At 45.8% G+C, this 22,543-nt stretch overlaps 1 long non-coding RNA gene across 1 annotated transcript in view; it reads left to right on the plus strand.

Moving 5' to 3' along the window:
• Positions 1 to 22,543, plus strand: part of LOC129521339 (uncharacterized) — a 49,169-nt gene that overhangs the window by 17,816 nt on the left and 8,810 nt on the right. The window contains exon 2 of the long non-coding RNA XR_008666798.1: positions 19,341 to 19,458. This is a non-coding gene — a long non-coding RNA (uncharacterized LOC129521339). The remainder of the gene's footprint in view (positions 1 to 19,340; positions 19,459 to 22,543) is intronic.

A 22,543-nucleotide genomic window follows, 5' to 3' on the forward strand; every position in this document is an offset into this window, starting at 1 on the left:
TCTGAATTGCTTTCCCCAGGTCTTTATTTCTTCATTTATGATTTGTGTTTTCCATACTTGCTCGGCAAAGCTACCATTCTGATCATGTCCACTCTCAGCCAATGCTGTGTCCACCCCCACACAGCTGCACTAAACAACCACTCTGCCTGGACTCACTTTAAAATTTGTGACCTTGAATGTAAAGAGAGCCCTTGGTACTGTGTGGCAATTAGGCTTTACCTACCTACCCATTGGTCTCCAGCTCTGTTAGACTACTGTTCCACTTCTCTGCTCCCCTAAATTCATAGTGCCTGCCCCCGCCCACACTCTCCACTGCCTCTTCACTGACAAAATTGAAGTGGTCAAAATGTCCACACACCCACCATGAGAGAACCCTTCCACCAGGGTCTCCACCCCCTGTACTCAGGCTTCCCACCTGCCGCCACAGGTGAACAGCCCATGAGCTCGACTACCTGTCCCTGTGCACTGGACCCCAGCCCCCTTCGTCTGCTCTTTCTTCCCACACCATCATTTTTAATCTCTTCTGGATCATTCTCATCAGCATACAAATATGCCATTATTTCTCCCATCTTTAAAACAACAACAAAAATCTGGGCAGCTACGTGTAAAAGATTAAAACTGACCCACTTTCTCACACCATATGCAGAAATAAACTCAAAATAGCCTAAAGACTGGTATGTAACACCCGAAACCATAAAATTCCTAGAAGAAAACATAGACTGTAATTTCTTTGACATCAGTCTTAGCAACATTCTTTTGAATCTATCTTCTCACACAAGGGAAGCAAAACCAAAAATAAACAAGTGGGACTATGCTCAATGAAATAAGTCAGACGGTGAAAGACAAATATGGTGTGATTTCACTTACATGCAGAATCTAAGAAACACAACAAACAAAACAAAACAGGAACAGACTCCTAGGTACAGAGAAGGAATGGTGGTTACCAGGGGGTGGGTGAGAGGATGGGTGAAACAGGTGATGGGGATTAAGAGGTATAAAATTCTACTTATAAAATAAATAACAGGGATATAATGTACAGCTTAGGGAATACAGTCAATAATAGTGTAATGACTTTGTATGGGGACAGATGGTAACTAGACCTATGTTGGTGATCGTTTTGTAATGTATAAAAATATCCAATCACTATCTTGTACACTGGAAACTAATATAACATTATATGTCAATTATAATTCAATAAAGAAACAGTGATGCCATCACTACTAAAAAAGATCTTTTTGACTCCTCTTCCCCCTTGACTATCCCTTTACGTCTCCCTGTTTGTATTAGTATTGCTCTATGGCAATCCACCCCAAACTTAATGGCTTCTTTTGATTAACAACCGTTTTATTATGCCCCCTTGACTGGGCTCCCCCAGGCAGCTATTCTGCTTCGTGTGGTGTCAGCTGCAGCTGTAGCTTTCTGGAGGCTCCACTGGGCTCAGATGTCCAAAGGCCCATGGTTGGAGCTGCCTGGTGGCTGGAGCTTGGTTTGGCCCTGTCGAGGGCAAGGCCTCCACATTCTCTTCCACATGGCTTACCTGTGTGGCTTGGGCCTCTTACAGCATGCTGCCTGGGGTCTAGCAGTGCAGAAGCTTCCAGGCCATGTTATGAATTAGGCCTGGAACTGGCACAGTGTGGCTTCTTTAATTGGGTAAAGTGTGGCTTCTTTAATTGGGTAAAGTCAGTCACAGGGACAGCCTAGATCCAAGATCCTCCTTGAATACAGGAGACAAGGTCCCCGGGGGCCACCAAGCAACAAACTATCACACTCTCCTTTGTACTACAACTCTTCGAAGGAGCTGTCCATCCTCAATCCTTGCAAATCCTCCCTCCTGTTCTTTGTAAATCCATTCTAATCAGAGGGCCACTCCTGCTGTTCCATGGATGTCCCTTTGGTCAAGAGGGCGAGTGGCCTCCTCATGGCAAAATCCATGCTCATTTCTCAGATCTCGTCTTTTACTTGGGTTAACGAAGTTGACGGCTCCTTTCTCTCATCTGATTTCGGGACCCTGTGCCCTTCTAGTCATTGCTTAGCTCAATGGTTTCCCCTGCTTCTCCTTCACTGGTTCTCTTCTCTCCCCAACCTCTTGATGCTGACAGGACCTAGGGCTCGGTCCTTGATCCTCTTCTCTCCTCCATCTGCATCATGATCTTGGTAACCTCATCCAATGTCGTTGCTTTCAATACCATTTATGTGTGACTCCACCTTTATGTCTTCAGCCTAGACCTCTCTTAAATTCCAATGATGGTGACTGCCTGTTTGACATCTCCACCAGAGAGCCAATGCACAGCCAAACCTGTCATGTCCAAGACCAGGCTCCTGATTGTGCGCCCTCCCAAAACCTTGACCTGATGCCAGCTGTCCCCATTTAGGTGAGTGGCAACTCCTTACTCGCAGTTACCCAGGCCAAAAGCCCCGATATCAAACCTGATTCCTCTCTTCCTCTGACATCCATATCCAAATCCAAATGAAATCCCGCTGGGTCCACCGTCAGAATATACCCAGATTCTGACTATCTCTATCGTTTCCACTCCCCCCACCATCCCCTGTGAGCCACCATCCCCTCTTAGATGGATGACTTCCCATAGCTCGCTCTGCTTCGATTCCAATCTCCCATGGTCTACTGATTTATTATAAGAGTTTTCGTAAGGATCCTTTTTTTTTTTTAATTCAGAAAAAAATCAGAAATAAACTCTTACATTTAAGGTCAACTGATCTTCTTTTAAGATTTTATTTATTTATTCATGAGACACACACACACACACACACAGAGACACACACACACATTGAGCACATTGAGAGAGAGAGAGAGAGAGGGGCAGAGACACAGGCAGAGGGAGAAGCAGGCTCCATGCAGGGAGCCCGACGTGGGACTCGATCTCGGGACTCTAGGATCACACGGTGGGCCAAAGGCAGGCACCAAACTGCTGAGCTACCCAGGGACCCCCCCCCCGAAGGATCCTTTTAAAATCTAAGCCAGGTCACATCCCTCCTCTGCTCGACACCCTCCTGTGGCTCCCTTGTCACTCTGCAAAAACACCGAAGTTCTCACCATCACCTACAAGGCCCTATGTGACCTGGCCACCCTGTGACCTTGGACTCCCCCTCTCCCCTCCACTCACTTTGCTCCAGGTGCTTGGCCTCTAACATTATTGCTGATACACAGAGGCACACTAACATCCAAAACCTTTGCACGGAACATTCCCCCACCTGGAATGCTCTCCTCCTAGATCCTTTCAGGGCTCCCTTCCTTACCTCATTCAGATCTTTGCTCGGAGGTTACCTTCTTCATGAGTCCATCCTTCATCTCCCTGTTTAGAATGGCATCCCATCCCTGCCTGCTTGGATTTTCCATCTCTCTTTCCCTGCTCTTTTCTCTCATCAATAGCTCTTAGCCTTCTAACATACTCTATATAATTTAGTCATTTGTTATGTTTGTTGTTTATTGTCTGTTTCATGCTGCTAAAATTGAAGGGTCACAAGGGGAAGAAACTTTGTCTCTTGCTCACAGATGCATTCTATTGCCTAGAGTGAATCCAGGTACAGGGACAGTGCTAAAATTTTAGTTTTAATTTTACTATAAGTATCTTGAATCCTTTTGAGTATCTCAAATCCTTTGTGACACAAGGCAGGCTGTGGACAAATTTATTCTTGCATTCACCTACTCATCTAACCATCCATCCATCCATCCATCCAACCTACTGCCTATCTATTCACTCATATCCATTTATCCGCTTATCACCACCCATTCACATCTGTCCACTTGTCTGTTTATCCATTCATCCCATCCAACATATTTCCAAACAATCTTTCAACAAAACAATTTTGAAGCATTAACTTTTGGCCAAGCGCTGTGCTGGGCTCTAGAGTCAAATCCATGACAGTAAAATTCTGACCTCTGAGGTGACAGTAATAGGATAACTGTTACAGGATGCTTACATAAAAAAAAAAAAAAAAAAACACAATCACTGGGCCTTAAGTCTTACTACAGGGAATGACACCATAAAAGACACTTGGTGAATTGCATGGGTGGAGGTAAATGGGGGGAGGGGGAAGACAGGGGGAAGCTGTCAGTTCTTCTGTCTCTGCTTCAGGCTCCCCTTGCCCAGCAGCATGCACAGACCTGGGATCTCTGGATTCTATTCGCCCCTCTCATCCTGGGCCCGGAGCCCCAGGCTCCTCACCTGTGAAATGAGGCAGCAGCATTCTCTTGACAGAATTCACTAAAGCACGTGGGAAACTTTCTGGTGCCTGTGGAACTTAAACTGCTGCACATTCTAACCCTCAGGAAGCTGATGCCCAGGCTCCACCTCCAAACAATGAAATCTGAACCTTCTGGACCAGGGTGGTATCACCTTTTTAATCATTTGGCAGTGGGACCTGGGCATTACTGTTTTTCAGGAGCTTCCAGGGGATTCTAATGTGCAGCCAAGCTTGTGGACTGCTGGAGGTAGAGCCATTTAATCAATGCTCCTTATCTATTTAATTGATCTCAAATATTGCAGCTGGATAAAAGTGGATTTAATTAGAGGAGACGAGACATTTGTGAAGATGCTGAAGACAATGTCTGGACACTGTCAAAGGCCTCACAAGTTGTACGTTGCTTCTTATCTTACTCTTAACTTGTTTTTTATTCAGTTTTTGTCAGAGGAAAAACTCATGTTCCTAAATCTAATTTTTGGAAGAGGGAGTTAAAGAAAGTAAGAGTTGGAGAGAAACCCTCAAATGCTGAGACCCACAGAGAGGAGAAAGAGAAAGGAAGAGGAAGGGAGAGAGAGAGGGAGAAAGAGAGAGGGAGGGAAAGAGGGAGAGGGAGGCCAATGGAGGGAGAGGGAGGGAGGGAGGAAGAGCGGAAATATTACCAAAGTTCCCTTGGGTGTTAGGGCGAGACCTTGCAAAGTGAATATTAGTGGGAAAATTGTTTTAAAAAGGCAAATTCCAGGGTCCCCTTAGGATTAGGATTTATTATGGTCCAAGCTAGGACATAGGAGCCTGTCTTCTCAGAGCCCCCCACCCCTCCAACCCCTCATGTGGCTCAGGCCATCCTGGAGGCTGTTGCTTTCAAGGGCTGTGCCATTCTTTCCTTTACCCGCCCCTTCCCACCCCATCCCTGCGAATTGCAGCTGTTTGTGTTGTTTTATACCTTCTATGTTTCCTTGGTTCTTCAAAAAGGAACGATAGAAATAAAGTTATTTTCTTTAGGGGGAAAAAAAGAGAGAGACAGGGAGAGGGAGAGAAATATTTTCTTGAGCTAATTGGCCAAGAGTAAGTGAAGAAACAACAAAGAAAAATCTGTGGAAGCACAAGAGCATCAGCCAGAGATTGTATTCCCCAGTGCCAAACATGAGTGGTGAGAGAGTGTGCTGGGCAGGGACTCCATCCTTCCAGTGGAAGGGGGTGTCTTTCTTGGTAGGGAAAAGAGTCTTGGACCATTGGAGGGTCCCACCTCACAGTCTTATTGAGAGGGGGCACCAGTCCAGGTCCTCTGAGAAGACCCCAAGATGAGGCATGCAAAGGATTCGGTGGGGGAGACACTTGTGAGGAATAATGAAGGGGGGGAGGAGCAGAAGGAAACAGGAGAGCCTCAAATCCAAGTGCAATTGGACACCTGTGAAAGCTGAGAAGAGGCCTCCAGTCCAGGAGTGAGTAGTGCAGAGAAAGCCAAGGCCAGGAAAAATGGGGAGCCCCCAAACAAAGATTGGCTGTTAGAGGTCTCCATTGGGAGGGAAGGCCCAGCTCTGATACTCCCACTGTGCTCAGTGGTTAGGAGCCAACTAGGGCAGCAAGTGGAGGCAGTGAGCCAAATGCACAGGAGGGGGTCTTAAAGGGGCAGCTCCATGGCCACCGCAGACACTTACCCAACAATGGAAACATTCATTTGTCCAGGCAAGGTTATCAAGCTCATGATAAACATAAAGACAGTGTGGCTGTGATGGTGAACAAGGCAGGCGTGTTCCTGCCATCCAAGAGCTTTTATAGCACAGCTGGAGAGACAGCATCACACAATGAACCAGTCACAATTAAGAGACACTAAAAGGAAAAAAAAAAGACACTAAAAGGGTCTATCAGGAGTAGGTGACCATTTGGTTCACCATCTAAATCTAGACCCTTTGGAGTGAAAGTGAAGCTGTTAATAATTATGCCTGGACAACTGGCATAGATTGGGACTATCTTGGGAAAACTGGGATATACAGTGATCCTGAAATAGAGAAGCCCCATATAGCCCAGGGAAGACCTCCTTGAGAAAGGGACTTTAGAGCCAGGATCTGAAGGTTATGTGGAAGTTAACCGGTTGCTTGGGCTTCCATCGTACGTCATCAGAGCCTGGTGATCCCCCCTGTATGGCTGGCACCATAAGAGGTGGTTAACTGTTTGGTGACTGATTTCTCACCATCTTAGGGACGCCCATGTCAGGGGTGTTACCAATGTCTGGAAGAGCACTGCCTGGTATTCTTTTGATGGCACTGAAATGGAAACACAGGGCGCTTGGAAGAATCAGTCAATAGCTTTCCCTCCACCCTTGATTATGTCATTCTGGGCAGAGAATAAGGGAATCTGTTGACATCAGATTATAACCTATTTTTACCTTTTTTAATAGAGCATTTTCTTTTTTTAAAAAAAGATTTTATTTATTTATTTGCAAGAGAGTGAGAGCCCTAGAGAGAGAGAGAGAGAGAAAGAGAGAGAGAGAGAGAGAGAGAGAGAAAGAGAGCAAGCATAAGTAGAGAGCAGAGGAAGAGGGAGAAGCAGACTTCCATGCTAAGCAAGGAGGCTGACATGGGGTTTGATCCCAGGACCCTAAGATCATGACCTGAGCTGAAGGCAGACACTTAACCAACTGGAGCCACCCAGGCGCCTCCATTCTTAGATTTTTTGAAATACCAATGAAACTGCTTTCCCCTAATCTTTCTTAAAATTGTTGCAATATACATAACATAAAACTTGCCATTTTAACCATTTTTAAGTGTCCAGTTCAGTGGCAATGCATCCATTCACACTGTTGTGCAGCCATCCCCACCATCCACCTCCAGAACTTTCTCATCTGCCCAAACTGAAATTCTGTTAAACACTGACTCCCGACCCCCTCCCCCAGCTCCTGGTACCCACCATCCTACTTTTCATCTCCATGAACTGCACTCCTCTAGGGACCTCACAGAGGTTGAGTCACACACTATTTGTCCTTTTGTGAGTGGCTTACTTCACTTAGTACAATGTCTTCCAGGTCCGTCCATGCTGTAGTGTGTGTCAGGATTTACTTCCTTTTTAAGGCTGAATAATATTCCAGTGTATAAATTTACCACGTTTTATTTGCCTGTTCACTCATCGGTTGAAATATGAATTATTTTTTTTTAACCATATGGCTATTATGAAGAATGCTGCTATGAACATGTGCATAGAAGTATCTCTTCAAATCCTTGCTTTCGGGATCCCTGGGTGGCGCAGCAGTTTGGCGCCTGCCTTTGGCCCAGGGCGCGATCCTGGAGACCCGGGATCGAATCCCATGTCGGGCTCCTGGTGCATGGAGCCTGCTTGTGTCTCTGCCTCTCTCTCTCTCTGTGACTATCATAAATAAATAAAAATAAAAAAAAAAACAAATCCTTGCTTTCAATTATTTGGGTATATACCCAAAAGTGGAGTTGCTAGATCATAGGGTAATTCTATGTTTAATTTTTTGAGGCATTACCTCACTGTTTTCCACAGCATCTGCAATTTTTCACATTCCCACCAGCAATCCACAAGCCTTCAAAAGTTCTCCACATCCTCTCCAATACTTGTTAACTTTTCCTATAGTCTTTCAGAGGGACTTAACATTTTTTTGAGCTAACTGTAGGTTTACATACAATTTTAAGAAATACTGTGGAGAAGGCTAATATATTCTTCTCTCAATTTCTCCCAATGGTAACACCTTTCACACGTAAAGCCTAATATTACAATCAGGATATTGCCATTACTACAATCTGCTGCCCTTATTCAGATGTCAGTTTTACATGCATTCGTGTGTGTGTGTGTGTGTGTGTGTGTGTGTGTCTAGAAGCAGTTTTTTTTGCAAATTTATCCTCCTTGTAGATTCAGGTGACCCTCCTCCTGTAGTCAAAATACAGAACAATTCCATCACAAAGATCTACAATAGGGATTTTAAAAAAACCCTTTCGTTTTGGAAAAATTAAAACTACACAAAAGTAGAGAGCAAGGTGTTATTGATACCACGTGCCATCAGGCAACTTCAGTAACTCTGTGTTTATGGCTGATTCCGTTTCCTCTGTAGCCTTGCTTACTCTCGGGTTATTATGCAGCAGATCCCAGCCTTCTCATCACTTCAATGCCAAGCATATCAGACAAGAGACAAAGACATCACTTTTAAGCAGAACCACAACACTACCCTTATGCTCTATCGCCTGCCCCTAGCCAGTGATAATCCCCAAAAGGGCTTCATAGGGAATTGGCAGATCTTGCAGCTTCTCCTCCAAGCGACATCCTAGGAAAGGCACACATCAGATATGAATAAGTTGCTGAAGGATAACAGACAAGAGTAACAAGCTCTTTTTCTCCCAGACCTCACAACGAATCCATCAGAAAAGCCCGTCACTCTATCTCCAAAATAGAATCAGTATCCAACCACACGTCGCCACCTCTGCTCCTGTCACTGTGTCCCAGCCTGCACTGTCTTTCACCTGGGCTGCTGCAGAGCTGCCTCTCTGCTCTCACTGCCCCCACCTCTGCCCCCTGCAGCCTCATCTCTGCACTGAGCCAGAGGGATCTGTCAAGACAGAAGCCAGAGGATACCCCTCCTCTGCTCAGCACCCTCCAAGGGCTTCTCATCTCATTCAAAGCCTAGACAGTCACCCCCACACAGCCTCCCATCACCTTGTGATTTCATCTGCTGCCCTCCTCTGCTACAGCCAGAGGCCAGTAAGCTGTGGCATAGATGCCCTGGGCACATTCCCACTGCAGGGCCTTTGCTCATACTCTTCCTTCTGCCTGGAATACTCTTTTCCAGATGTCCACTCAAACTTATCCCCTTCAGGTCTCTGGTCTAATGTCATTGTGCAGCTTCTGTTTGCATGCCTGGATCTTCTCAACACCTATTTCCACCCTGCTCCGTCTTCCTGGTGCTTACAATAGGGACTAGATCAACAGAACCTTCGCCCTCTAGCTTTCACTGGGTTTGGCCTATGGAAGGCTCCATGAGGAGTGAGGCCAGGTATTTATTCCCTGTGCTCCCTCCCAGGACACTGTTACAGGCCGACTGTGGCCCTGTCAGGTGGCCTCTCTGCACAGCCTCTGTCTTCTGTCCTGTGTCCTCCCTTGCTAGCCTCATTCCACCATCCCTGTGGTTTCTCTCCGTCCTGCCCACATCATAGTAAGTAGTCTCTCTGCTAACACTCCTCCAATGACCCACTTTGGTGTGCCAGCAGTTCCCTGCTGGGGTGCTGACGGAGGCAGTGATCTTGGTGAGCTTGTCCCTGGCCACCCAGTTAAAATTGCAACCTCCCACATGTCCACACCCTTTCTGTATTCTGTGCGTTATGCTCCTCAGCATTTCTCACCAACTACTGTGGTACATATTGTACTTACCTATGCTGTTTATTATCTGTCTCTCTCAACTGGGACAGCTGTGTCCTGTTGCACAGGGTGTGTGTGCACTGCACAGTTCCAGAAGTCATAATTTACACAGACTACGATGTAAAGGGCAATGGCACCTCCTAGAGTTGTGCAGCAGGGTGGTCCTGTCCCCCATCAGAATATAAGTTTTGACTCCCCCCTCACCCCACTATTCTATCTGAAATGCTTAGAACACTGCTCAGTACGTAGTAGTTCTCACAAAATTGTCATCAATAACTATTAATTTCTTTTATTTCCCATGAGAAGTCTAAGTGCAAGTATCCTTATATGGTGGTGTCAGGAGGTCTCAGTTTTCTAAGGGTTTCTCCTGATATACCTTCTGTAGTGTGTGCCCTCTGCGCCCCTCCCAGTGCTCCTGAGAATTGCCTGCGGTGTGGTGTGTTCTGATGAGAGGCGAAGTGATGACTCAGAGTCCAATGTCTTGGAACAATGAGAGGCCGGAAGGGGATACACCATCAGGCAACGCCTAGAGGTGCAGGTGCCAACGTGAAGCCTCGAGTCCAGATTGGCTCTCGATTTTATTATCATAAAATGTTAAGTGTGTGGAAACAAGGAAGGAAAAAGAACTCAAGAAACCAATCATGAGAGGGGTGGCCGGGAACTGTGTCCGTGACTATCTGCATGGGTCTCAGAGAAGCTTAACAAGGGGGCTGCGGGAGACAGAGAGGTGACCTCAGCAGGCCTGGCTGTCTATCCAGCATCAGTGCTGTTTTCAGCACAGATCCTTAGCAGGAATAATTGGCTTTTGCCACATGCATAGAGCTGTTGCCATTTATGTGTGTCCCCGTCCTTAATGTTTCTCTTACTCGCTGAGGTCTTGCGCTACAATTGCCCTCCACCAGTGGGGAGCCCTCTTGCTTGGAAGGTCCTGCCTTCCACACCCAGGAGAGTCTGCGGCCAGTGACTGCCACAGGTGCAAAATCCTGCCCCTTGGGCAGCCGGGTGGTTCAGTGGCTTAGCACCGCCTTCAGCCCGGGGCGTGATCCTGGAGACCCGGGATCAAGTCCCATGTCGGGCTCCCTGCATGGAGCCTGCTTCTCCCTCTGCCTGTGTCTCTGCCTCTCTCTCTCTGTCTGTCATGAATAAATAAATAAAAATCTTAAAGAAAAAAAATCCTGCCCCTTTACCTCAAGGTGGGGCCAATTCAGCGGTGCACACCTGCCAGGCCCAGATTAAAGCCAACCTCCCTGGAAGTTCGCATCCTCATTAGCTCCCACCCCACATGTACATAAGCATCCTGGCTGGCTCTCCCCTTCCTGGGAACCTGCCCTAAGACACCTATGTGCTCTCCACGTGTGGCATACTGTCCAGCACACGGCAGGTGTCCCGTCACTATTTTTAGTGAATGAATAAATCAGTATGGCTTGGCTTCCCAGCCCTGCCCCTCATTAACTCTATAACCTTGGCCAAGGTAGTCCTGATCCTGAGCCTCAGTGTCCCCAAAGACCAGGCAGGGTAATCCCATTGGTAGAGATGATCCTGCGTGCCATGGGGGGCAAATGCAGTTACATATGACAAACCCTCACCCTGCCCTGCTCAGCTTTTTCACTCCTCCCTGAATGTTAAATCTGGTCAGGCCAGCTTCCTTGTTAGCTCCTGGTGGGGTGGCTTTCTGTTTCCTGGCCTCTTTCCTCCAGGGGATAGGGCTCACAAACGCTCTGTGGATGCTCTTTGCTTGATTGAAAGTGCTTTGGGCAACAGAAGGAACTTGAGGGAAAGGCAGCGATTAGAAGAGAAGAGACCATTAGGTATTAACGCCACCCACCATCAGTGCTGGGCCCGACTGCCTTCCTTTGAGTGTGCTGAGCTGCAGTTAATTAGCTTTTGGATTTCTTAGCTGTGGGGTGTCGCTTTAATCATCTGCCACCTGGCCCCAGCTCTGCCCTGGGCGGGAGAGAGGCCTCTAGAAGCATGAGCTGAAGGGAGGCCAGTTGTGCAGCATAAGAGCCCCTCAGAGCTGAAAGTATGCTCCAGCAGCTGGACTGCCCACCTGCTTGCCCCTGTGAGGGCTCCGAGAGGCTGGACTGATGTGTGGCATGTGGCAGAGCCGGGATCCAAGCTCAGGGGTCCTGTGTTATGGCTTGGGGCTTTGTCCATCTCACCATCCCTCCCTGCGTGCCACATGTATTTCCCTAGCACCTCCTCAGAGTGGGGACCTCAGGATTTTGTGGATGAGGAAACCAGAGCTCATCCTTCCCCTCCAGGGGCTTGCAGCCATCAACAGGCTAGCAAGCAGATACAGCGGTAATAACAAATGGTGAAAAGGATCACGAAGGAGACCAATAGTGCAATGAAAGGGAGTACCATGAAGCCTCTCTAAGGAGCTGATGTACATTCCCTAAGAGGACCAGAAGTTTTCCTCTGTAGAATGGCAGTTAATAAATAAAAGATGAAGTAACAGCATGAGACTATCATAATTTTCAACCCCAAAAAGAATAATGGACCAGACTTTGAACATCAGTGGCTGCAAGCAACACAAAAATGGAGACCAGCAGATACTAAGTGCCACCGATGGAAGAACACAGCATCGCCCTGAAATCGCCAGAAAATTGAACCTAAATCTGATCAAGCCCTTAGCTCAGGACTGTTCAATTAAATACACACAAATGCAAGTCAAACAGGTCACATATGTAATTTTAAATTTTCTAGAAAGAACATGGAAAAAGAGAAACAAGAAGTGAAATTAATTTTTTTTTAATTTATGATAGTCATACAGAGAGAGAGAGAGAGAGAGGCAGAGACACAGGCAGAGGGAGAAGCAGGCTCCATGCACTGGGAGCCCGACGTGGGATTCGATCCCGGGTCTCCAGGATCGCGCCCTGGGCCAAAGGCAGGCGCCAAACCGCTGCGCCACCCAGGGATCCCTTGAAATTAATTTTTTTAATTTTTAAAAGATTTATTTATTTATTTTTAAAGATTTTATTTATTCATTCATGAGAGACACAGAGAGAGAGAGGCAGAGACACAGGCAGAGGGAGAAGCAGGCTCCATGCAGGGAGCCTGATGTGGGACTCGATCCTGGGTCTCCAGGATCATGCCATGGGCCAAAGGCAAACACCAAACCACTGAGCCACACAGGGATCCCCGAGATTTTATTTTATTTTTTATTAATGAGAGACACACAGAGAGAGTGACAGAGGCAGAGACACAGGCAGAGGGAGAAGCAGGCTCCATGCAGGGAGCCTGATGTGGGACTTGATCCCTGGTCTCCAGGATCATGCCCTGGGCCAAAGGCAGGCGCTAAACTGCTGAGCCACCCAGGGATCCCCAAGCAGTGAAATTAATTTTAATAGTAGCTCTTACTTAACGCAATATATCTGACACATTATCACTTCAATATATAATCAATACCAAAAAATGATTGATGAACTGTTTTCCATCCTTCATTCATACTTAGTCCTTGAAATCTGGTGTGTGTTGTATGCATACAGCACATCTCAGCTTGGATGAGCCACATTTTAAGTACTCAGTAGCCACACGTGGCTGGTGGTTACTGTCCTGGACAGCATAGCTCTGCTCAACTACCAGTTTCCAGGAAATTCAGAAGACAGGAATGTGTGAACACCATCACCCTGATGCAATCAGCAAAGTCCACAAACTGATTTTTTTTTGGAAAACTTTATAGAAAAAGCAATCTAGCTTAAAAAAAAAAAAGAAATACATTTTTAAAAAGATTTCAGGGGATCCTTGTGTGGCTCAGTGGTTTGGCACCCCTTTGGCCAGGGGCTTGATCCTGGAGTCCCAGGATCGAGTCCCACTTCGGGCTCCCTGCATGGAACCTGCTTCTCCCTCTGCCTGTGTCTCTGCCAATCTCTCTGCATCTCTCATGAATAAATAAATAAAATCTTAAAAAAAAGATTTTAATTTTTTATTTGAGAGAGAGCGAGCACAAGCAGGGGGACCAGGAGAGGGAGATGGAGAAGCAGATCCCCACTGAGCCCAATGTGGGACTCTATCCCAGGACCCTGGATCATGACTTGAGCTGAAGGCAGACACTTAACCCACTGAGCCACCCGGGTGCCCCAAGAAATAAATTTTAAAGGGAAAATTTTCCCCTTTAAAATGGAGAGAGGACCCATAAATTAATAGTCTTCATATCAACTAATCACAGTATGTGAAACTTCTGTGATCCTGGTTGAAGTAAACAACCTGTAAACGATCTGTAAAGCATTTTATAATGTTTATGAGATAATTGGACATCTGAACACTGAGTATTCGTTGCTGTTAAGAGTTGTTATTTGTTCTAGGTGTGATAATGGTGTTGTGGTTATTTATTCTTTCAAGGAGTCATTATCTTTTAGAGAGACACACTGAAATATTCATGGAGGTATTCTGAAATAATATGAAGTCTAGAATTTGTCAGAATAATCTGGGAAGGGAGAGTAGTAGGGGTGGAGTGAAATGAAACAGGATTGATAATGGGGGTGCTGGGTGAAGGACATATGGGTCTCATTATACCATTCTGCCTACTTTTGTGGATGTTTGACATTTTGCATCATAAAAAGTTTTTTTTTTCTTATAAAAAGTATTTTAAAGAAGTTGGGATGATGTTGGAAAGGGAGAGATTGCACCAGGGTAGGGATGTCTGCCTTATTCACTAGTGTCTCCTAGCGTCTCACACGGAGACCACACATGCTAGGTCCTTAGCACATTTGTCACTTTTTGGCTATGTTTGCGGCTATTTTTGTCCTTAGGGCTCTTCAGGTATATCCCACTACTGTGTCTTCAATCATAATTCTTCCCTGTCTGGTTACATCCACAATGTTTTCCTTTTTAAGGCTTGTTGTATTTCACTTTTAGTGATTTTTAAAACTTTTATAATCATGTAAAAATTTTGGATGCTTCCCAAGCCAAGTCTAGAAAACAAGGCATATTCGAAGGAGTCTGACTCCAATCCCTGACAATTTTCTTTTGAGGACTTACCTCCACCTTTTGGTATAGTTAATGGGAGTAAAGACAGGAACCTTCCTCCAACCTAAAATTTTGACCCAGGACCTACCAACAAACTTACTGATCATCTCTCTTGGGAATCTGAAACTCTAACAGAGGGACAAAGACATGAAAGCAGTTGGACTTGACTCATCAGGAGGTGACATCCTGACCAGACTGCCCTTGCTACAGCTCCACTCTCAAGGTCCTAGCATCCTAGCCCTCTGACATTGGTTGGGTTCCTGCCTCCATCCCAGCCAGGTTCTCCAACCTTCGCTCAGTTCCAAGCCCCCCAATATGAATCCACTTAGTTCCCTTTTGCTTACATTAGCTTGAGTCTCTTTCTGCAGTTTGCATTCTAAGACTCCTAACTGAAGCACAGACCTCCGGCAACACATAGCATAGTTAAGTACTTAATCCAGGTTCTGACAGACACCCAGAGTGACAGTCCAGAACCCTCAGAGCTGTGAAGTGAGCTTGAAGAATTCCCTGAATCAGGCAAAGCTGGAGAAGCAGATGTGGCAACCAGGGTTCCTATGCCAGTGGTTAGGCTGGGTTATCAATGTTCCCGGGCTGCATACCTGGTGGCATTGGCCTGAGGGTCCCAGAACCTGTGCTTAGGATGGTGCTCTCTGAACATTTCTCTCCTAACTCACCCCGGCTGACACATCTCCATCTATGACATCACTGCAGCAAGGGCTGTGATTTCCACTGTAGCTCAGCCTTGTTAGCTATTCAGAGGCTAGACCTTTAAGGTTGAGGTGTTTTTTTGCTGTATTGAGTTGTCCTGACCCTACTTCTGGCAAGTTGATTGAAATGCCTGGGGCCAGGTGTAGGACAATAGGGGGCAGTGGGAACTGGAGAGAACATGAGAGGTTATGCTACTAGGTTCTAGTGATTGTCACCATGAGGCTCAGGATTACCAGATCACCTTATTTTTCATGAGAACCTAAAACTTAAGAATTTTATGCTAAATGTACTTATTTTTAAAATACTCTAAAAAATTTCAGTGGGATGAATTCATACCATGGGCTATCAGTTGGGAACTGCTGGCCTACCACCTACATTGTGAGCTTTCCTCTCTGGATGGCCATAGTCTGTCTGTATGTCTGCCTCTCCCATGAGCTCATGAGTCTCAAGAAGGCCAAGATCATGATTCTCTTGCCTGGCTTAGTCCCTGGCATATGGCAGAGTTCAATATACCCATGGATGGATGGACAGATGGGAGAGAGGTCACAAAATTCACAGAGGATGACAATGCAAAGATATGCATCAATATCATACGGGGCAGGGAAGGGAGAAAGGGAAGAGAGATGACTTGGCTTCTTAGCTTGGATGTGGCTGCACCACTAGTCATTAGCAAGTTCCTCTATCGAGGTCTACAAGGGCCAGACCAGTTCCATTCCAGAGCTTTCAGATTCTATTTTAAGAATAGCACTTCCAGAGCACTCACTCCACCCAGGGTGAGGACCTGCTTTCCTGTGTCCATAAAGCTTATAGCCTTGTGATTATTCAGAGCTAAGGGCCTGAGGGCTATGGCTTGCATGCTTTTCCCCCTGCCTGGCCTCTGATCACCTCTGCGCCCCTCACCCCAGCAGGGAAGCAGCCTGCCTGGCCCCCTGCTAGTCTCAGGGCATAGAAGTCATGGTTCTCAGGCCAGGATGGAGCAAGGGATGTGGGGCTTCCCTTGGCCTGCCCCCCTTTGCTTCCTGATGGTATCCTTTGAGGAGCTTCTTCCTCCCCTGCTCCACCACCCACTTGGCCTTGAGGACACAGAAAGGCTCATCAGTTGCTATAACAACACCTACCACCTTCTTCTGCACTTAGCCAGGCAATTTAGTCCCTGTTTGATAATGGATCTGCCTGTAGAGTGACCGGTTCCCTTTAAACTGGCCAGCCACTAGCCTGGCCTTTGGCCTCAGAGTTGGGTCTGAGACATGATTACTATTAGCAGAGGTGTTGTTGATCTAGTCAGCCAATTACTGAGTGCTCACTGTGTGCCAGTATTATAATGAAGCCTTTACAAGCACTATCTCATTTAATCCTCACAGTGATGCTATGAGATGGGGAACATGGCTGTCATGTCACAAATGCTGGTCTTGGTTACCCCCAGAGGAGACCCCGCAACAAGGGTAGCAGCAAAAATTGGCGAGATCTGGGATCCCTGGGTGGCGCAGCGGTTTGGCGCCTGCCTTTGGCCCAGGGCGCGATTCTGGAGACCCGGGATCGAATCCCACATCAGGCTCCCGGTGCATGGAGCCTGCTTCTCCCTCTGCCTATGTCTCTGCCTCTCTCTCTCTGTGACTATCATAAATAAATAAAAAAAAAAAATTGGCGAGATCTGAGGCAAGTAGGGAGGAGTGAGGCACAAGGAGGCAGCGGGGAAAGCGTGCTCTGTTAAGTTACCACCCTGGGCTATTGGAGATGAAGCCAGCCAGCAGCCAGTGTACACACACATCTCCAAGTTACCCCATCTGAAGGGGGATGGAGTTGGGGATTTATCCACTAATTCCACCAGCCATAGGTTGACAGTTGCTGCTGGGTGTATGTGAGCTCCCCAGCGCTTCTGTCCTACTCTAGGGGACTCTTCGAAATCACTCTGGCATCTGGCTGGGAAAAGCTTGTGGCCAGGTGATGCAGAGGCTGGCTGTGGGAAGCTGGGCTGGGCATGTGCTGACAGCACTCACAGTATCTGCTACATCGCTTATAAATATGTGTTGAATAAAGGAACAAAAGAAACTGTGGAAAGCAGAACAGCTCCTCCCAAAGATGTCAGTGGCCTAATCCCAAGAGCCTGTGGATATGCTATATTACATGGCAAAAGAACTTTGCAGATGTAATTAAAGTTACAGATCTTAAAATAGGGAAATTATCTGGTGGACCCAATCTAATTACATGAGCTATTAAAAGCAGAGAACTTTCTTGAGCTGGAGTGACAAAGAAGAAGCAGAAAGAGCAGCTAGAGAGGTCCAAAGCATGGAAGAGACTGGGCTTGCCTGAGGAGTGCTGGCAGCCCTTAGAGGCAGAGGCTGGCTCCCAGCTGATAGCTGGCTAGGAAACAGGGACCTCAGTCCTACAGCCATACCATCTGGATCCTGCCTACAACCTGACTCCACTTTGAAGTGGGTTCTACCCCAGAGCCTCCAGCAAGGGCCCGGACTGGCCAACACCTCTATTGCAGCCTGTGAGACTCCAAGCACAGTACCCAGCTGAGCCCCTTACACTTCTGAGCTACAGACTGTGATATAATAACTGTGTGTTATTTTAAGCCACTGGGTTGTGGTAATTCATTAGAGCAGCCTTGGGAAATGAATACAGAAACTGAGGTTCAGAATGGGCAAATAACTGGCTCAATGCCATATAGTCAGTAAATGATAGAGGTGAAAAGTCACTTATCATCAATACCCAGGTCCCTGGCCTCTAGGTAATGCTATCTCCTGGTCTTTGGGGGGCAGGAGAAGAGAGGAAATCCTAAGAAAGGCTGCGGAAAGTGGGGAGAATACAGTTAAGGACACAGATTCTGGCCTGGACATATTTGGTTTGAAGTCTGCTCTGTAACTAATTAGCTGGGTCACTTTAGGGAAAATCACATTACTTCTCTAAGCCTTAAATTCCTCGTCTGTAAAAGGTAGGTGATAATAGCACCTCCCTGGTGGGGTGTATTGTGAGGATTAGAGGAGATTGTGCTTATAAAGGGTTGTTTGCAAGGCCGGGCCTATGGGAAGTGCTAGGTAAAAATTTGCCTCGTATGGTCATATATGTAGCATCCATTTTGTGTCAGGTGCCTTAGTGGTACCCCAATACACATAACCACTTAGGTAAGTGTTGTCATGCCCATTTTACAGATGAGGCAACAAGGCTCATGCAGATGAAGGGACTTGTCCAAAGTCACACAGATGTGTCAGAGTTGGACTGAAACTCAGCTCAGCTTGAGTTCCAGGCCCTGTCTCTCTGTCCAGGCCTCCCCAGCAGTCCTGATGTTTGTGTCAAGGACTTTACCAGTGAGCCTAGAGAATCAATCGGAGCCTTCCTCTCTCTGCCCTGAGGGCAGTCATGCCAATTCCAGATGTTCAAAGAAAGCTTTCTCATTCTGGTTTCATTTTGCTCTAGCTGTCTGTTGCCTGCTCCATACATGGTGCTAGAAAAGGACCCAGGCTTCATTAAACACTTACAGGGGCCTTGGCTGTGTCAGACCCTGTCTTAGGCACCCAGACATGTAGCTCAAAGAGCCCTGAGCCCAGCCCTTGGAGAACACCTGATGAGGACAACAGACATGTGAATAACTATGGCATGGTGTGCTCAGGTTATAAACCAGGTCTGAACAGAATGATGATGGTGGTAGTAATAGCATACTATATTGAGATTGTTCTTATGTTTGGCAAGTGAGAGAATAAAAGACACTCAAGGAGAAAAAAGGTGATTCCAGGGCATTACATGTTGCTGAGATGTGACAGAGAAAAAATAAGATAAGGAAGGAAGATAGGAATGGTGAGAGAGAGGTGTTAAAATTTAAATTGTTTCTTGAGGGGGATCCCTGGGTGGTTCAGCGGTTTGGCGCCTGCCTTTGGCCCAGGGCGCGATCCTGGGGTCCCAGGATCGAGTCCCGCATCGGGCTCCCGGCATGGAGCCTGCTTCTCTCTCTGCCTGTGTTTCTGCCTCTCTCTCTCTCTATGTCTGTCATGAATGGATAGATAAAATCTTTAAAAAAATAAATAAATAAAATAAAATAAAATAAAAAATAAATAAATAAATAAATAAATAAATAAATAAATAAATTGTTTCTTGAGGAGGCCTCACAGAGAAGATCCACCAAAATGGAGTCCTGAAGGAAGTAAATGAAGATACCTGAGGAAGAGTTCCCCCAAGCAGAGGCAATAGCCAGAGCAAAGGCTCAAGAATGAGCAGGTGAGTTCAAGAATACCTGGTATATTCCAGAAACCTAGGAGACCAGAATGGCTGGGACAAAGTAATGGGGAGAGAATAGGTGAGGTCGGTTCATGTAGGGCCCCAACAGCTATCAAGGACTTCATTATTTACTCTGAGTATGATGGGGAGCCAGTAGAGGGCTCTAAGCAGAGGAGAGACCCTGGTAGAATCAGCAGGACCCCCAGAGCTGTGTTGAGGATGAGCTAGGAACTGGACACAATAGCAAAAGCAAGAAAACCTTTTAGGATGTCACTGCCGCAACCAGGGGAGAGATAATGGTGGCCTGAGCCACACAGTAGTGTCAAGAAGTGGTTGGATGCTGGAAACAATGTGGAATGATCTCAGACATACATTGTTAGGTAAACAAATCAAACTGTAAGTTATGGAGTCTTGGGTCACTTCTCCCTAGAAGCAGACTTTGAGACAGGCCTAGTAAATAGTTTATCCCAGGAAGCACTGGGAGGAGAGAGGGAAGTGAGATGGGAAAGGGAGAGAAGACAACAAAGTGTGTGCTACTGAGCAGATTATTTTTTCAGCAACTGAGACTCAATCCCCCTGGGGAGCTCTGGGAGACAGTGTTGAATGTACCTTGGTGATCCCAGTGGAGAGGCAAGAGGATGGCACGATTATGTGTCAACTCCTGCTAGTCATTGGTTGAGGTCAGTTCTTAGAGGGAGGCATGAAGTTCCTGGCACTGCAGCCTGCCCTGGCACAGGCTGAGAGGACTCCTGTGACCAGACGAAATCTGCAGGCAAGGAAAGCCAGGTAGTTAGAGTTGGAAGTAGTCAGTGTAGAGTGTCAGGAAATCGCAAGGACATGGGGTAAGGGCAGGACATCAGCGGTGTCTCTTAAAGCAAGTTTGTGATATCTGTAATTCCTGCTTTTCAGAGGGAGCATCTAGAGAATAGCACTGAGAGGATAGTTAAGAAGCTGGTGACATTGGTTGCCTCTGGGGAGAGAAAGTGGGATATTTAGATTCAAGATGGCTGAGACACTCTTTACCAAATAACTTCCTATATATACACTTTTATTTTTTTTACTGTGTGCATTTTAATTTATGAAATTAAAGAAACTAAGAATGGGAATTTCACTTTTCATCCATGAAAAAGGCAACAGCCAGATGGAAAGAGGGAAAACAAATGAGTGAAGCCTCATGTTCACCATGATGTTTAGCCTAGAGGCACTTTCTAGATCACGGTGTAGGATGGTGGCAGAGAGCAGAGTTTGAATCTGATGAAGTAATTGACATTTTCAGGTCAGAGAACCAGAGGGGAGGGATTTACACAGGGGAGGATGGCGGCGGGCGGGGGTGGGGAGGAGGAGAAGTCCATGTGGGGGTTTCTGGTAGATCCTTGGCTAAGGACTGGAGTGCACATGTAGAGGGAGAGTCTGCAAAGCCCAGACACTGGTGGTCACCTGATGGAGTTCCATCCCAGAGTGGACAGACCTCACTGAGTATCTTGGACATTAAGTTGACAGCTCAGAAAGGCCACACCTTAAGAGTAAAGATCAAGCACTGGGGCCATATCCTAGCACAAAAGACAGAAAAAGATATACCACTCCAAATGGTAAGCTAAAGAAAAGCTGATATTATGTAAATATTAGACACAATTCATTTTTTTAAAGAAGATTTTAGGGCAGCCCCAGTGGCTTAGCGGTTTAGCGCCACCTTTGGCCCAAGGGCTTGATCCTAGAGACCTGGGATCGAGTCCCATGTTGGCTCCCTGCATGGAGCCTGCTTCTCCCTCTGCCTGTGTTTCTGCTTCTCTCTCTCTCTCTCTCTCTCTCTCTCTCTCTCTCTCTCTGTCTGGCTCTCATGAATAAATAAATGAAATCTTTAAAAAATTAAGAGGATTTTATTTATTTATTTGATACACACACACAGTACAAGCGGGGGGAGGGGTATGCAGAAAAAGAGAGACCGGCTCCCCACCAAACAAGGAGCCCCGACCCGCTCAATCTCAAGACTTGAGCCAAGGGCAGATGCTTAACTGACTGAGCCATCCAGACACCCCAAAACTGACTTCAAGATAAGGAGAACTAACAAAGATAAAGAGAGATTTTTCATAAGGACAAGAGAGCCAATTTAATCCTAAATGTACAGGCACTTAATAACATAATTTTGTAATAAGTAAAGCAAAACCCCATAGCTTAAGGGAAGAACAGACAAATCTATCATCATGTTTGTCAAAGTAGCAACTCTCAGCAATTGAAGAAAAAGTAGGAAAAAATCAGTATGGCTATAGAAACTTTGAACACTATCAATCCCTTTGGTCTGACATTTTAGGAGCTCAACCCCCCAATAATTGCAGAATACCCTTCTTTTAAGGTACAGGAAACATTCACTAAGATGGATCATAAACTGGGCCATAGGATAAGTCTCAATATAATTCAAAACTTGATACATTTTTTAAAGACAAATCATATAAAGTGTGTTCTTGGCCTACACTTGAATGAAATTAGAAAATCACTACATCTGTAAATACCTATTAAAAAAAGGAGCAAGATGTCAAATCAATAACCCAATTTTAATTAACAATCTTAAGAAACTAGAAGGTGAGCAAATTGAAATAAAAGCAAACAGAAGAAAAAAAATAAATGATATGGTGAAAATGAGTGAAAGGGAGTACAGAAAAATAATAGAGAAAATTAATACAACCAAAAGTTGTTTCTTTGAACAAACAAACAAAACGGATAGACCTTTGGCTACATGATCAGGACAGGAGAGAGAAGATTCAAATTATTAAAATCAGGAATGAAAGAGCAGAAATTATTACCAACCTTTCAGAATAACAAATTGCCAATGTTACCTTGATACCTAAAGCCAGAAAAAGTCATAAGAAAACTACAGACCAACATGCTTTGTGGATAAAGATGAAAAATCATCAGCAAAACACTAGTAAACAGAATCCAGCCATCTATACAAAGGATTACACACTATGACAAAGTCAGATTTATCCTAGAAAGGCAAGGTTAGTTCAACGTCCAAAAATTATTTAATCATATCAATAGAACAATAATAAAAAAATCACACAGTCATCTCAAGAGTTGCAGAAAAAGCTTT

The sequence above is a fragment of the Nyctereutes procyonoides genome, unplaced genomic scaffold, assembly GCF_905146905.1.
Source record: "Nyctereutes procyonoides isolate TBG_1078 unplaced genomic scaffold, NYPRO_anot_genome, whole genome shotgun sequence".
Classification (NCBI taxonomy): domain Eukaryota; kingdom Metazoa; phylum Chordata; class Mammalia; order Carnivora; family Canidae; genus Nyctereutes; species Nyctereutes procyonoides.